Here is a 17,404-nt window from a genome sequence, read left to right as displayed (position 1 = left end):
ATCACATACATTGCCGGATGGATAGTCAGGCGTGTGTGCAAAACTGTGCAGTGCAACACTTGCAGACTTGCTTTGTTCTCCGATTCGATGCCTCAGGATTATTCTCAGTCCTACCACCTGCTCAGGCTGAAGAACAATGGTGGTCTTATGATCCCATCACCAGGTGTGGTGAAGGTCTTGCACACTGCTGAGAAGGCCATCCAGAGCCTTATGGATGTGCACACAGTCAAACTCTGTACATTTCAGCAGGTTCTACTATGTGTGAAGGAAATGACAGCTTCAGAAGAACTCTTTGATATGGGCAATCATATCATTGAAACCCAATATGGCATAGATAATCACCTGTACGACCTGATAGGTATTCTCACCAATGCTTATGATGACCTGAGGCAGCACCACATTGCAAAGACCTACAATGTTAGGCGAATGGGGATGTCAATAAGACACGAGTCAACCAAGCTGGTGCTGTTCAAAGGCCAGTGATTGACAGGCATACCCAGTGTACAGTTACTGTACACACACTCAGTGTACATATGTACATGTGTGATATCACTAACCCGTGTATTTGTGTTCTATTAAAATGTTGTTAACGTGTGATGTGGTTTTATTTCTTAGCTCTGTGTATATCCATGAATATATTACATGTAACAATCTTTGATTCTTTTTATTAAAATTTCGCAATGATAGTGGCATCTTTAATTCAAACAAATATTTCTCCGTTAATATTTGCACAGGAAACCAACAAATGCTTGGCAGAGATTTGGCCACAGCTGCTGGTATTTTGTGTGGGTGTCTGCGTACGTTTTCTGTTCATATCCCTTCAACTTTGCTTGGGAGAGCAGTTTTCGTTGGTGTTGCGAAGATTGCACCGTCGTTAACTAGTGTGATGTGCTGGTCTGCTGTTGCTGTGAGGCAGAGTTCAAACCGCAAGGAAAGTGTGGTGCATATAATGTAAGCCTATATATTTATTGCTATTTTCAACGCAAAAGTGGACAAGTACAAATGTTAAAGAAAGCAGTTAAATTCAATGATGACAGATCCACATTGTGCTTGTGAGTGACAACCTTCAACTCCTGCAAATAGCAAGTCAAACAATGAACGCCTTGACACTGTTACAATAATTAATATGTGAACATATTGTTCTCACACTGGGGCAAATAGTCCCAGACCCCTCGCTCAGTATAAGGTACTGTATTGTACAATATGATGAATTAATCCTTGTCCATGTATTTAAATGGTCTGTTTATTAGTCCCAAAATGGCTTCAGCTGCGGCTTTGGAGCATTGCAGTCTGGGTTTGAGATCATTATATTAATCCGTACACCAAGATTCATTTTCTGGTGATGTTTCGCTCAATTCTTTATCTTCCATGTTGTCGATATGTTTGTTGCCAGGACCAATATGCATGACTTTGCATTTATCCTTGTTGAATGGTCAACAAATCGCTGAACAAACAACAGGCCATATCCACAGGCTGATATAGAGTACCATCGCGAATCCTGAAACAAGAGCTGTCAGTGCCAGTCACGTCTTCCTTTTCCTCTCTCGAGCCCGTTACAAGAGTCTCCAAACATCTTCTGACTTCCCACTCCTTTCAAAATATAATTACAGCAAAGGCCTAAAGCACATTGTGATATTTGAAGCCTGGCCGACGTCAGACTTCATTAAGACGTGGCACCTACCACTGGCTACCAGCAGCGCAGATTGATGACAACGCCCAGTTATCCTGTGGCAAGATGGCAGACGCAAATCTCGCTCGGCCGCTTGCGATTGGCCGGCAACTGCCAATCTATATATATATATCTATGGCTGAGGCGGCCGAACAGCGTCCGGAGGTGGAGGAGGTGCTCGGCTCTGGACGTGCTGGCGACGAGGATGTCGTCCAGGTAGGTAAAGAGGAACGGCAAGTCACGCAGCACGCCGTCCATCAGGCGCTGGAACGCTTGTGCCACATTTTTGAGGCCGAAGGGCATCCGGAGGAATTCGAAGAGGCCGAAAGGTGTAATAACGGCCGTCTTCGGGATATCGGCCGGGCGGACGGGCACCTGGTGGTACCCCCGAATCAGGTCCACTTTTGAATAAATGGTCCGCCCCGCCAACCGGGCGGAAAAATCCTGGATATGCGGGACGGGGTACCTGTCGGGGGTAGTGGCGTCGTTGAGGTGGCGGTAGTCGCCGCATGGCCGCCATCCGCCCCCCGGCTTCGGGACGATGTGCAGCGGCGAGGCCCAGGTGCTGTCGGAGCGCCGCACGATGCCGAGGCGCTCCAGCGCGGCGAACTCGGCCTTGGCGACGGCGAGTTTGGCTGGGTCGAGACAGCGAGCTCGGGCGTACACCGGTGGGCCCGTAGTGGGAATGTGATGCTCGATGCCGTGACACACCGCGACGGCCGAAAACGTCGGTCGCGTGAGGGCCGGGAACTCCGTGAGGAGACGCGCGAAGTCGTCTGCCAACGGGAGGACGCAGGAAAGCTCGGTGGGCACGGAACGGCTCAAGGCGCACGCCAGCGAGCTGAAAGTTTTGGCGTTGACGAGACGCCGACGTTTAACGTCGACCAGCAGCCCATGGGCGCAAAGGAAATCGGCCCCGAGCAAAGCCATGGGGACGTCCGCCATCACGAACTCCCAGCGAAAGAGCTGGCTGCCGAAGCGGAGGGCGACGGTGCGTGGGCCGAAGGTGCGGATGGCGGAGCCGTTGGTCGCGATTAAGGAGGGGCCGCAAATGGCGGCCCGCCTGTCCTCCGCCGAAGCGGGAATGACGCTCAGCTGAGCGCCGGTGTCGCAGAGAAAACGCCGCCCCGACGCTTGGTCCACGATGAATAGCAGGTTTCCGGAATGGCCGGCGCTCATGGCTGGTAGTGAGCGCCGGCCCGACCATTTCCTGACTTGCCGAACATGCACGGGGGTCGACATGATCGGGCCTGCCGCCCGAACCTGGCATGGAAATAACACCAGGCCAGGTCTGGCGGGGGCTCCGGTCGACGCGTCGGGACTGGGTGACGCGGCGTCGCCGCTGCCAGTCGCGCCGGCCCGGCGGCCTCCGGGAAGGAAGCTGCGTCGCGGGCGTCGGGCGGGTGGGCCGGAAACCGCGCCGCGGGCGCCGACTGGGCGGCGGGCGGGCTCCTGGCAGCCACCCCGACGAGCTGGCTCGCCGCTCCGACGAGCTGGCTTGCCGAATCGATCTTGTCGGCCTCCCTGGCGAGGTCGCGGGGGTTCCTGATGGTCGTGCTTGCCAGGGCGACCCGGACCTGGGCCGGGAGCTGGCGGAGAAAAAGCTCTTGGAAAAGGAAATCCGAGGGATGCTCGCCGAGCAATGCGAGCATGTAGTCCATACGTTCGGACGGGCGCGTATCGCCGAGCTCAGGAAGGTCGAGCAGGCGTCGTGCGCGTTCAGCCGGGGAGAGGGCAAAAGCGCCCAGAAGAAGTGCCTTGATGGCGTCGTACTTGCCGTCAGCGGGCGGGCTCTGGAGGAGGCTCAGGCAGCGGGCGGCGGTCACGGAGCCGAGCGCGGTGACCACGTAATGGTATTTCGTGGTGTCCTCCGTAATGCCACGCAGGGCGAACTGGGAGTCCGCCTGAGCGAACCAGACGGCGGCATGTGCTTCCCAGAAAGTGGGCAGTTTGAGGGACACTGCCGTGTCCATCGCGTGTCGTAAACTCGGGGTCACCAGTGAAGGAGCAGCGCTCCTGCTTGAGACGGACGAAGTGACGGACAAGACACAAACTCGTCCGAGAAGATGTTTATTGTATAATCATCTCGGGAACTCTGAAAACCCGTTTATCGGGTTCGCATATACAGTATATCCAAACCAAAAAGCATACATCAGAACCAAAGCCCCGCCTCTCAGGCGAGGCACGCTTTGGTGGTCATGTGACCGACAGGTGCAAAGGATTATAACCTCGGCGCCGTGGTTTGGCCGCCGGTTACGTCACCGGCTTGGGCCAGGAGATTCTGTTGCTGGTCTCGAGCTTTGGGGGACCCATGGGTCGCTACACAACGTCCTTAACCTCAATACAGTTTGTTAACGTTGGTTCATTTTGGGCGAGTTAACACGAGGGAGGCGGAGGAGGATCGGGGCGGAGTCGAGGCGGCGCGGCAGAAGCGATGACGGTAAGCATGAGCCGCCAACCAGAGCTCAGAGGTGGTGGCGTCAGAGGGCGTAGTGAGAAGAGTCTGGTGAGTTCCAGAAGGTTCGAGGGGCGTACCTATATAACCCAATGCACAAAGCCCTCAAGAGGACTGCAACAGAGTAAAGGACTCGCAGAGGAACGCCGGCTAAGCGTTTTTTTTTTTTTTTTTTTTTTTTTTTTTTTGTATACAAGATCGAGGCTCGTGAAAGAGCGAACATTAATCACACAAAAAGACAAACCGACACATAAAACATATAACATCGGGAGCGGTAGACAAGATGGGGAGAGAGGGGGAAGGACACAAACACAACATTTGAGAGCAGGGACCGAGAGACATGGAGACATCGAGAGATCTGAGAGAGGGCGAGGGCTTTGGGGGGGGGGGGGGCATGGGAAGGGGGCGGTGGGAGAGGTATAAAACATATGGACACTGCCAGGACTTCCAGGAAAGAAGTTGGAATTTCAAACAAGGTGGATCTGGGGTGAATTAGCGGGGGTAGAAAAGATCAAGGTTTTGGATGGGGGAAGATAAGAGATGGTGGTGAACAGCTGTTTTAAAGACCTGGAGGGAGGAGTGGGATTGAAGGGAGTGAGAGAGTTTGTTACAGAGGCGGGAGAAAAGAGGAATGAAAGAGTGAAGGTGAGCAGAGAGCCGAGATTTCGGCAGTTTAACCATCAGAGGGTTGCTGGCAGATCTTGTGCGACCTGTAGGAATATTTGGGGGACAGAGCACAGAGAGAGCTGGGGGTGCAAGGCCGGAGAGGAGTCGGTAGAAGACAGAAAGACCACCTACCTGCCTGCGGTGAGTGAGTGAAAGGCCCTCAGAGATAGCTTCATCGCGGGAGATTCCAATAATTCTGAAAGCTTTGGTTTCAACAGCGTGAAGCCGAGCTAGGTGTGAGGCAGGAGCACCGGCCCATAGGGGAGAACAGTATTCCATTGAGCTGCGGATGAAAGCCTTGTATGTGGTGAGGAGCTCAGGTGTGCCGAGGAAGGACTTCGCACGACGGAGGATGCCCAGTCGGCGACTGGCTTTGGAGGCCAGCTTGGAAATGTGGTTTTCCCAAGAAAGATCATGGCAGATAGTGAGACCCAAAATCTTGAGCGACAGAACTTCTTGGAGAGGATTGTTGAGAAAGTAGATGGGAGGGTTGTCCAGTCGATCTTTTCGGAGAGACATAGTAAGAGTGTGAGATTTGTCAGGATTGAAAGACATGTTCCAATTGTTTGACCAGTCTGTGATTTTGTCCAGGTCTTCAGAGAGTGAGGAGGCAGCAGACTGCCGATCTGAGGGAAGAGGAATGGAGCGGCAGAGAGTGGAGTCATCAGCAAAGAGATAGAGAGGATTTTCGAGAGAGTCAGAGAGATCATTGATGAAGACCAGAAAAAGCACGGGGCCCAGAACACTGCCTTGGGGAACTCCAGCCTGAACAGGAAGAGGAGATGAGAGAAACCCATTCAGGGCCACACGTTGACGACGACTAGAGAGGAAGTCTGCCAGCCATGCGTGGAGATTTCCATGGATACCAAAGGAGGAGAGTTTGGTGAGCAGAGCGGGGTGCCAGACCGTGTCGAAGGCACGTGATATGTCGAGGGAGACAGCTCTAATTTCCTGTTTGGCATTGAGGACCTCCATCCATTGTTGAGACAGCAGAAGCAGCATGTCCAGAGTAGAGTGACCTGGTCTGAAACCAAATTGATGATCAGAGATCAAGCCATTGGAGAAGAGGAAAGATTTCATATCCGAAGCAATGATGGATTCCATGACTTTGCTGATAATTGGGAGAAGGCTGATTGGTCTGTAGTTGCTAGGATCTGTTTTTGCACCTTTTTTGTGCAAAGCGGTGATGTTGGCTGATTTCCAAGCAGATGGCAGTTGACCTTGAGCAAAAGAGAGGGTGAAGAGAACAGAGAGAGGGTGAGATAGAGCGGCAGAGCAGGATTTTAGGACCCGTGGGCTGATGCCGTCGGGTCCAGTTGCAGAATCAGAGTCGAGGGTTGACAGAAACTTTTCCACCTTGTCAGGAGGAAAGGACACGGAGTCCAGGAGCAGCAGGGTACGACTGGGTATGGTGGGTACAGAGAGGGATGGGTTTGGGACACAAGATTTAGAGGCAAACACAGAGTTGAGGCATTCAGCTTTTTCACGTGCGGAGTCAGCTGTGTAGCCGTTTGAGGTAAGGGAGGGGATGGAGGGGGAACAAACACCAGAAACGGATTTGACCAGACGCCACCAGGATTTGGAAGAGGGAGACAGATAAGAGAGTTCGGTCTTGAGAATGGAGAGATATTGTTTCCTGGCTCTCCTGAGGGTGGACACACACTTGTTTCGGGCTTTGTGAAAGGAAATGAGATTTCCTTCCGTTGGATTTGCTTTCCAGGAGACGAAGGCAAGTTGTTTCTGGGCAACAGCCTCACCACAAGATTCTGTGTACCATGGACGGGAGGAAGGGTATGACAACTGAAGACGAGATGGGATAAATCTGTGCATGAGAGAGAGCAATTTACTTTGGAAGAATTCCCAGGATGAGTTGATGTCAGAGGTGGTAGAGATGGGAGACCAGTCCAGATGATTGATGGCTGCTTGAAGACCGTGCCAGTTGGCCTGAGTGAAATGCCAGACTCGTCGACGCTGAGCAGGCTCCCTGAGGATGGTCAGAGAGATGTCCACTTTAACAAGGACATGATCAGATGATCCGATCGGAGCAGAAGAAGAGCAGCAGACATTTTCAGGGAAGTTAGTCATAACCAAGTCCAGAAGAGAAGATGTTCCGTTGACTGAGATCCGGGTCGGGAAATTGACAGATTGTGTCAGTCCCAGTGAGTCGCAGAAGTCCTTTGCTGAAGAGCCATGGCTGGTGAGAGAGGTACCCACACCCAGCCAACTGGCATGGTGACAATTGAAATCACCACATATGAGGAAGAGAGAGTTGGGATGAGTAGATAGAAGTTGGTCCATATCATCAGACAGCGAGATGTAGATGGAGTCATCACTGTTTGGTGGACGGTACAACACACATATGAACAAGAGGTGGGAGCGAAGGGGAAGACGTAGCCAGAGGTATTCCTGGGGGTGAGGTGGAGAGAGTGCAGTGCAGGGCGAGTGAGGAAGAGAGTTTTTGATAAAGATAGCAACCCCGCCTCCAGGACGAGGCTCAGGTCTATCATACCGGAGGAGGGAGTAGCCCGGGAGAGATACTATGGAATCAGAGACATCATAAAGGAGGAAAGTTTCTGTTAAGCAGATCACGTCTGGTTTGACAGAAGCAACCTGTATGGAGAGATCAGTTAAGTTTGAACGAAGGCCCCGGATGTTTGAGGTCCATACCGTTAATGAAGAGGAAGGGGGAGCATCAGATACAGAACAGGGGGGAGGAGGGGTAGGGTAAGATGTGGAAGAGGTGGAAGAGATAGGGAGAGCTGTTGAAGGTGTGTCAGAGATTTCAGAATAGCTCGGAGAAAGGGAAGGATGGGGCGGACAAAAGGTTTGATGGTGATTGGGTGAGCCACAATGAGGTGTTATTTGAGGAGGGGGAAGAGCGAGGCAGAAGGTTGGGGGAGATGGAGGTGAGAGTTTGAAGGGGGAAGAAGCGGGGAGGACGCTTTGAGGAGGGGGAGTGAGAGGGGGGAAATTGAGAAGCAATGAGGGTGGGGAGATTTGAAGGGGAGGGGTGAGGGGGGAGTTTGGGAGGGAAGGGACAAGGGGAGGGATTTGAAAGGGATGGGATATGGGGGAGATTTGGAGGGGAGGGGTGAGGCAGGAGTCTAGGAGGGGAGGGGCGAGGGGGCGTCTTGGCGGGGAGGGGTGAGGGGGTAGTTTAGGAGGGAGGGGGCAAGGGGGGAGATTTGAAAGGGATGGGTGATGGGGAAGATTTGGAGGGGAGGGGTGATGGGGAAGATTTGGAGGGGAGGGGTTATGGGGAAGATTTGGAGGGGAGGGGTGAGATTGGATTTTTGAAAGTGTACGATTTATGGGAAACGAACATTTATTGCAAAATGAGTTTCTTGTGACCTTCGAGTTAAAAATACGTTTAAGGACGCTGGATGGAGGATGGAGTGCAGGAGAGTTTAGGGAATGTAGAAAAAAGGCACTATAGGAGATGGATATTTTTTTTGGGATGAATTGATTTGGTGAGCAAGTCGAAAGCAGCCTTTTAAATAAGAAGAAGAAAAAGGTGTTATAAAATATGACGGAATACATAACTTGAGGGGAAAGTGTAAACATTGAAGGTTAATGAGTGAAAACTATCTGGGGAAATGGGGGAGAAACACGTGGTCGAAGAACGAACGAACGAATAAGAATGAATAAACGAATGAGAACAGAGAAGGAAATGTTTTTTTTTTTTTTTTTTTTTTTTTTTTGAGTTGAGATTTACACAAGGAAGTAGGCTATGGGTGAAAAGCCTGGGAATACAGAGAACGAAAGTTATTGGATCACAAACGACGGACCGCTGAGAGAAAAACAAAGCCTCAAGGTTGTACAGTGCACACTGTACAAGGCCTCAAGACACGACACGGCAAACAGACGATCAATTTATGAAAGATAAACACCGAGAAACAGCCAAAGTTGCACACAATAACTTCACACACCGAAAGATAAATACAGTTTCGACAAAATACAATTGTGAACAGAATTAACTTCGAAAAACGTGGAGACCGTGTGGAGCTTCGAAAATCCCTCCCACCGTCTCCGAGATCTCGCGAGATCTCTCAATTGTATTTGAGCCTTCGCCTTCGCCTTCGTTCGAGAGCCTTCGCCTTCGTATCGCCTTCGTTCGAGAGACACTGTTGAGATACTAAGGAATCAGAGACATCATAAAGGAGGAAAGTTTCTGTTAAGCAGATCACGTCTGGTTTGACAGAAGCAACCTGTATGGAGAGATCAGTTAAGTTTGAACGAAGGCCCCGGATGTTTGAGGTCCATACCGTTAATGAAGAGGAAGGGGGAGCATCAGATACAGAACAGGGGGGAGGAGGTGTAGGGTAAGATGTGGAAGAGGTGGAAGAGGTAGGGAGAGCTGTTGAAGGTGTGTCAGAGATTTCAGAATAGCTCGGAGAAAGGGAAGGATGGGGCGGACAAAAGGTTTGATGGTGATTGGGTGAGGCACAATGAGGTGTTATTTGAGGAGGGGGAAGAGCGAGGCAGAAGGTTGGGGGAGATGGAGGTGAGAGTTGGAAGGGGGAAGAAGCGGGGAGGACGCTTTGAGGTGGGGGAGTGAGAGGGGGGAAATTGAGAAGCAATGAGGGTGGGGAGATTTGAAGGGTAGGGGTGAGGGGGGAGTTTGGGAGGGAAGGGACAAGGGGAGGGATTTGAAAGGGATGGGATATGGGGGAGATTTGGAGGGGAGGGGTGAGGGAGGAGTCTAGGAGGGGATGGGCGAGGGGGCGTCTTGGCGGGGAGGGGTGAGGGGGTAGTTTAGGAGGGAGGGGGCAAGGGGGGAGATTTGAAAGGGATGGGTGATGGGGAAGATTTGGAGGGGAGGGGTGATGGGGAAGATTTGGAGGGGAGGGGTTATGGGGAAGATTTGGAGGGGAGGGGTGAGATTGGATTTTAGAAAGTGTATGATTTATGGGAAACGAACATTTATTGCAAAATGAGTTTCTTGTGACCTTCGAGTTAAAAATACGTTTAAGGACGCTGGATGGAGGATGGAGTGCAGGAGAGTTTAGGGAATGTAGAAAAAAGGCACTATAGGAGATGGATTTTTTTTTGGGATGAATTGATTTGGTGAGCAAGTCGAAAGCAGCCTTTTAAAGAAGAAGAAGAAAAAGGTGTTATAAAATATGACGGAATACATAACTTGAGGGGAAAGTGTAAACATTGAAGGTTAATAACAGTGAAAACTATCTGTGGAAATGGGGGAGAAACACGTGGTCGAAGAACGAACGAACGAATAAGAATGAATAAACGAATGAGAACAGAGAAGGAAATGTTTTTTTTTTTTTTTTTTGAGTTGAGATTTACACAAGGAAGTAGGCTATGGGTGAAAAGACTGGGAATACAGAGAACGAAAGTTATTGGATCACAAACGACGGACCGCTGAGAGAAAAACAAAGCCTCAAGGTTGTACAGTGTACACTGTACAAGGCCTCAAGACACGACACGAATTAACACGATTTTCAATACAGGTATGAAAGATTTGCACCGAAAAATCTTCGTCGGGACACAATATACGTACAACACCATAAATAAATACAGTTTTAACGAAAATACAAATGGGAACAATCACTTAACTTCGATTTCAAATCGTTCGCGACGCGGCAAAGGCCTTGCTCGCGACACAGCAAACAGACGATCAATTTATGAAAGATAAACACCGAGAAACAACCAAAGTTGCACACAATAACTTCACACACCGAAAGATAAATACAGTTTCGACAAAATACAATTGTGAACAGACTTAACTTCGAAAAACGTGGAGACCATGTGGAGCTTCGAAAATCCCTCCCACCGTCTCCGAGATCTCGCGAGACCTCTCCGTCGTAGAGGACTTGCGATAGAAGGACTTGCTGGGGGGGGGGGGGGGGGGAGAAAGAGATTAAACAGGACTCGCAGAGGAGAGGGAGAGATAACAAGAAGGACGTGCACGTTGTTTAACTTACAGCCAGAACGCACAGTGCTTGATGAGCTTGATGTGCCTTGACACACTTTTGCATGACAACGGCTGAGTAACCGCCCTTTGCCGTAAAAGGCCATAAAAGTCCGCCCCTTGCCGTTCCGTCCGATATATCGCCTTCGTTCGAGAGACACGCTACGAGCCCCGGTCTTCGCCTATCACCATCTTCGCGGGGCGCACGTGGACCACGGAGAGCCGGACGAGGCCGATCCTGGACGACCACAACGGCGCGTTGGTGAACATCGACATCTGCAATCCCCTGTATGAGTGTGTGAGACGGGCCCATTGTCCAGGGATAAGTTAAGACTGTCTAAGTTTGCTCTGTGGCCCTGCATCCTTGAACTGTACATACATGTGGGAATCATTAAACACTTCTGTTCTTTCTTTCTTCCTGATTCGATCGTTGCCGTGATTTCTCCATTTGACTAAGCGTGGCACGAATAGAACCGCTTAAATAGGGGTCCATTAATTGAGACTGTGCGGATCACGTGTATGCAAACCGCTCGGCGTATTCCAACCTCACGTGGTTCGTGCGAGGCTTGCTACCTCGTTTCCGTGGCGGCGCGAGTACTTAGGTATGAGCGAGAATTTGGTCCCGGAACCCTATTTCGCGCTCGCCCGGAAAGGACGTAATAAGTCTCGGTTCCGCCAGGCCAGTAAAGACAAGGGGATTAATTCCCCCTTGATAAGGGGAAGAAGGCCGGCGAGAGAACCGTAACAATTGGTGTCAGGAGTTTGGGATAGGGCCCGAAGTGCGCTTAACGCACTCCAAAATTACGAGCGACCGAAATTTAGTTTTTAAGAACCAAATTTAAAATTCGTGCCATGGCTAGCCAAAGTGATCGAATGCCGGTGGGGGTAGAAGAGGAGGTAGATAATGAGGAATTAATGACACAGGACCCACAGGAAGAATTGGGAGAAGAGGAGGACAGTGACGATGGGCTGGCAGCAGGGGAAGAAAATGGCGGCGCCTCGCACGTGGCGATGAGGGCCGCGCCCGCTGCGCAAGTGGGGGTTATGGACATGCAATCCTATATGGGCACCTTCATGGCATAAATGAGGACCTATATGATAAAGTCGGAGCATAAGATGGATGCTCGGAGTGAGCGGTTGGAAAACAAAATGGAGCTCAAAGTAACCAATTGAAAGAAATGGGGGACAAATCCACCCGGGAATTGGAAGAGGTGAAAAAGGGGCTGGAAAGCAAAATGGACACCCAAAAGAACGAATTGGAAAAAATGAGGGTGGCGTCTAAGAGGGAAATAGAAGAGATGGGGGAGGACATAAGGCGCGGGTTGAGTGAGGAGGTCGCATTGGGACGCGACAGGGTAACGCGATGTGAGGGACGCAGGGAGAGCGAGGTAGAGCAGAGCGCGGCTACATGGACCGAGGGTATATAAATCGCGACTCTGGGTGTAGAAAAGCCGACGGCCGCCGAATTGGAAAAATAAATTTTATTGGTGCCGGCGGTCGTCGAGGGAAAATAAATTATAGTTGAAATTGGGGCCGAAGAGACGGCAGAGTTGGAGATTAAATCGAGGGAAGTGATGGAATATGTGCAAAGTTCGTGTTCGCATCATGATGCGGTGCTTGCAAACCCCAATGAAAGTTTGCAGGTGGTGCTCCCGCGGAAGAAGGTCCCTAAGGTGAGCAGGAGTGTGTATGGCGGGAAACGGTTTTTGGCGCGCTTGGGATCGAGACGGAGCCCGGGTGCTCGTGGAAGGTCCTTTGTGCGGTATACGCGAGCGAATGGCGCCCGTGTGAGAAAGAAGTGTGCACCGGAGCGCGAGTGTGTGAGAGAGAAGTGTGCACCGGAGCAACGAGTGTATGTGGGAAGAGTGTGTTGAAGAAGAGTGTGAAACAGAGTGTGCGATGGCCGAGGAGTGTGAGGGAGAATGCACACCAGAGCGTGTTGTAGAGAGTGTGCAGGAGTGCAAACCAGAGCGTGTGATTGGGTGTGCAACAGGAGAGTGCACACCCGTGGGTAAGTGTGCGCTTATTGGGTGTGTACCAGAAGAGTGCACACCCGTGGACATTACGGAGTACGTAACGGGAGAGTGTACGCGAGGGTGTGTGATGGCCGATTGTGTAATGGAGTGTATGGGAGGCGCTGGGGCACCTCAGTGTGCGAGGATGGAATGGGTCGCGAGTGTTGAGAATGCGGCTCGAGCATCGACGCAGACCGGGGTAGCGTTTAGCGCGACGTATAGCCGACGTGAGCCCTCGGTGTGTGGTGTGCTTTGTGTGCTGCGGGGATCGGCGGGGATCGTTGCCGCGGTGGTCTCACAAGGAGCGCCTGGAGCGCTTCTGGAGCATGGTTCGTGCCGGCCCCGCCCTGTATGGTCGGTGCCGCGCCTTGGCGGGAAAGGCAATCGGCACGGTTCAAGGGGGGGTAGGAGAGGTTGGAGCCGCGCCCCCTGGCGGCTGTGGTGCTCCGACTGTGGGCGGTTGGGCCATCGTGCGTGGGACCGCAAGGCATTGCACAGAGATGGCGCCTTGAACCTTGGCCCAAGCATGCCTCCTCCCCTGAATCAGAAATGCCGGACGGACCCAACGTACAGGCGACAAACCACCCGCATGCATCGCTCGGCTTTTCAAAGCCGAGCTGTGACGACGATGTATTCCACACAGAGAGCCTCAAGTGGAGTGGACGGATAGTAATAGTGTTGGTGAATGGTACCCTGCATGTAGGAATGGCAGTTTTACCATTCCTCACCTTGGGCTCATGAGCATTAGATTATGGGGATGGCAGTGAAAGTTAGCTGAGGGCAGGCTAGGATAATTGCTAGGGATTTAGAGATGACGGTAGAGGACAAGATTTAAGTAGAGACATTTGTACAGGTAGAGGGGACGTAGTTAGATTAGATGGATGATAATGACGAGGGAGTGCTTAGTGTAAGGGAAGACGGGGATGCACGAGTTTTAGGGGAAGTAGTCAGCTAGATGATGCTGTGTGTGTGAGGAAATGTGTATGGAGACAAATGGAATTGTGTTTGAGGGGTGTGAATTGACTTGCATGGTGTGCAAGTGGGGAACAGGTGTGTGAGCACAAGAGGTGTGCAAGAGAACTTGGTGTGTGGGAGAATATTTGCTGTGGAATGCTTGGTGGGAGGTAGAAAGTGTGGAATGCATGGTGCGAAGGAGTGAATGGAGGGAGATGGACCCATTCACGGATACCCAGGGTGGGTAGTTTAAAGTCAGGTAGAGGGCTTAGGTAAAGTGTTTGGATATTGACACCTGTGGTGCGGGAAGTAGCAAGAAGTGCTTGGTTGGGTGCATGAGTATGTGGAATGGCTGGGGGTGTGGGCTTTGTTGGTGCGTATGGTTATTGGAGCACTCCGCCACTGGTAGTTTGTCGGCCAGGTGAGGCTGCAGGTAGGCTCTGGGAGCCAGTTAGCATAGTTGTTGAGTGGGGCCCGAGGATCCCAGGAGAGGACCCGGGTAGCCCAATGCCGAGGAGGGCATCAGGGGTTGAGAGAGCCAGGAGGGGCCTTCCCCAATTTAGGTAGTCGCAAGGAGCAAGGTAAGCTCGGGTGGCGACTTCAGTGGTGGAGGTGCGCGGGTAGTTGGACCTGCTAATGGAGCCACACGACCCAGCCCCGAAATTGTGCAAAGGCACAGATTGAAAAATTGGGGAGTGAGACCCAAATTTGTAGGGCGCCGCAGAGTGGTCAATGGGAATCAGTTTTTAGAACCACATAGTTTAAAGATGCCAATTGGCAGGGCATGACCCTGGGTAGTGTAAGTGAGTTAATGTCATTAGAGTAGTTAGGAAGAGAATTCCCTTCGCGCCATCCACATCCATTCACCGAGGATGACAAAGCTCCACACCAGCACCAAGGCTTTGTAAATGGTTTGAGTGAGTAAGACGCATCACGACGTAGAGTGACATTGTGTTGGTTCCATCTCTTCCTTCCTGGGAGGGATTGGAAGATGAATTTGGAAGTAGAGGGGGATATGGGAGACAGGACATAGTGACGAATTTGTAAATACAGGGAAGGGCAAGGGTAGTGTAGGCTGACGTTGGGGGGGGGGGGGGGGTGTACGGACGGTTAGGGACGAGTCTGCTCTGCTTGCTCCCCCGCGCCCCTCATGCTGCATTACCTTGTGTTTTGGTGTACCTTTGCGCCCTTTCCTTTTGCTGACTGTGCTTTGTCTCTCCTCCCCACCCATGGACCCACTTTGGAGGAGGAGTTGTGCAGCAGCATCGAACTGTGCAGCCGCACCTTGCTACACCTGTGCAGCTGCACCTTGCTACACATGTGCGGCACCCCTGCTGCACTTTGCTACACCCGTGCAGATGAACTGCGCAGCACTTTGCTGCCGTATTCTTGGTTATAACTTTGCACATCACATTACACATTGTGGACCACACGTTTTGTGGCTTTACACTTTGCTGCAAACTTACCTTGCATCTTCGGACCACGTATTTTGAGTGGCATCAATGTCACGCAGTTGGACCACATAGGGTTGGCCCTGCTGGCAAATCCAATAAAACGAACACGTGTTTTGTACATTGTATTATTGGTGTGCTTGGAAAGAAGAACTGCAAGCTTTATTGCACACAGAAGATGCGACATGCAGGAAGCAAGAACATGCAGGAAGACAGAAGATGCCGGCCACCAGCAGCAAATGTGAACTTTTTGAAATGTGTTTTGTGTATTGGTGCTATGATGTGCTTTCTATCCCCTCCAATCTTCTTTCCACAAAGAACAGGTCCTGAGTTATAGAACTGTAAATAAGTAGGTTTTGTGCTTGTAAATTAATAGATGCTGCCCACCGGCTTTATGTGTAGTTTGAAGATAATTCCGCAATTCGGTTAGCTGTGGGCGTGAGTCTGTTAGAGTTAGTTACACAACGCAGTAGGTGGGACATATTTAGTGTTGTAAAACTGTCGCATACACGGGTTAGAGTAAATGTTAGGGGGAACCACATCTAAGTGTCACACATAATTAAAAGTTAGTCCCAACTCTTTCTCAAAACCGGTCTTTCCAGGTTAGTAGGTTCGACTCGGGGACGAGTCTGACGAGGGAGGGGGGCAGTGTTACGGTTTTGAGGTTTGTACAGTGAGTTCAATAAATGTTAAAGCTTTGCCCCCCATAGATAGTCACACAAGCAACATGTAGCCTCATTTGTAGTATAGTTATTTCTTAGTATGTGTGCGAATAGGCCATTTCCTATGTTAGTTCTGCGTTGTGTAAAGCCAGGAAAGTAGGCCCTACTGCCACCGATCATCCTATGTCCATAACCTCAATACAGTTTGTTAACGTTGGTTCATTTTGGGCGAGTTAACACGAGGGAGGCGGAGGAGGATCGGGGCGGAGTCGAGGCGGAGCGGCAGAAGCGATGACGGTAAGTATGAGCCGCCAATCAGAGCTCAGAGGTGGTGGCTTCAGAGGGCATGGTGAGAAGAGTCTGGTGAGTTCCAGAAGGTTCGAGGGGTGTGCCAATATAACCCGATGCACAAAGCCCTCGAGAGGACTGCAGCAGAGTAAAGGACTCGCAGAGGAACGCCGGATAAGCGTTGTAGAGGACTTGCGATAGAATGACTTGCTGGGGGAGAGAAAGAGATTAAACAGGACTCGCAGAGGAGAGGGAGAGATAACAAGAAGGACGTGCTCGTTGTTTAACTTACAGCCAGAACGCGCGGTGCTTTATGAGCTTGATGCGCCTTGCCGCACTTGCATGAGAACGGCTGAGTAACCGCCCTTTGCTGCAAAAGTCCGCCCTTTGCCGTAAAAGTCCGCCCCTTGCCATTCCGCCCGATATATCGCCTTCGTTCGAGAGACGCACTATGAGCCCCGGTCTTCCCCTATCACCAGCTTCGCGGGGCGCACGTGGACCACGGAGAGCTGTACAGGGCCGATCCTGGACGACCACATCGGCGCATTGGTGAACATCGACATCTGCAATCCCCTGTGTGAGTGTGTGAGACGGGCCCGTTGTCCAGGTATAAGTTAAGACTGTCTAAGATGGCTCAGTGTCCCTGCGTCCTTGAACTGTACATACGTCTGGGAATCATTAAACCCTTCTGTTCTTTCTTTATTCCTGATTCGATCGTTCCCGTGATTTCTCCATTTGACGAAGCGTAGCACGAATAGAACCGTTTAAATCGGGGGTCCATTAATTGAGACTGCGCGGATCACGTGTACGCAAACCGCTCGGCATACTCCAACCTCATGTGGTTCGTGTGAGGCTTGCTGCCTCGTTTCCGTGGCGGCGCGAGTACTTAGGTACGAGCGAGAATTTGGTCCCGAAACCCTATTTTGCGCTCGCCCGGAAAGGACGTAATAAGTCTCGGTTCCGCCAAGCCAGTAAAGACAAGGGGATTAATCCCCCCTTGATAAGGGGATGATGGCCGCCGAGAGAACTGTAACACTATATTACCATTACCCTCACTAATTAGGGACCAGATGAAGAACCATTCAAATAATTACAAAATAATTAAAGGCAGTCAGTTTGGGTTTACCAAACGTAGGTTCTGTGAAGCAGTTTCTCATTGGGCGGATGAGGGAATGGCAGTGTATATGGTACATCTAGACTTTAATAAGGTATTTGATAAGGTATCACATAGGAGGAGGTCGTTAGCCATGGTGAGAGCTTTCTGGAATGGCTGGGGAGGTTGCTTAACTGCATTGGAAACTAGGTTCATGATGGT

The sequence above is a fragment of the Myxine glutinosa genome, chromosome 9 (genome assembly GCF_964187855.1).
Source record: "Myxine glutinosa chromosome 9, kmMyxGlut1.1, whole genome shotgun sequence".
NCBI classification, from domain to species: Eukaryota; Metazoa; Chordata; class Myxini; order Myxiniformes; family Myxinidae; genus Myxine; species Myxine glutinosa.
The sequence above is the reverse complement of the archived record's forward strand: the minus strand, read 5'-3'. Positions refer to the sequence as shown.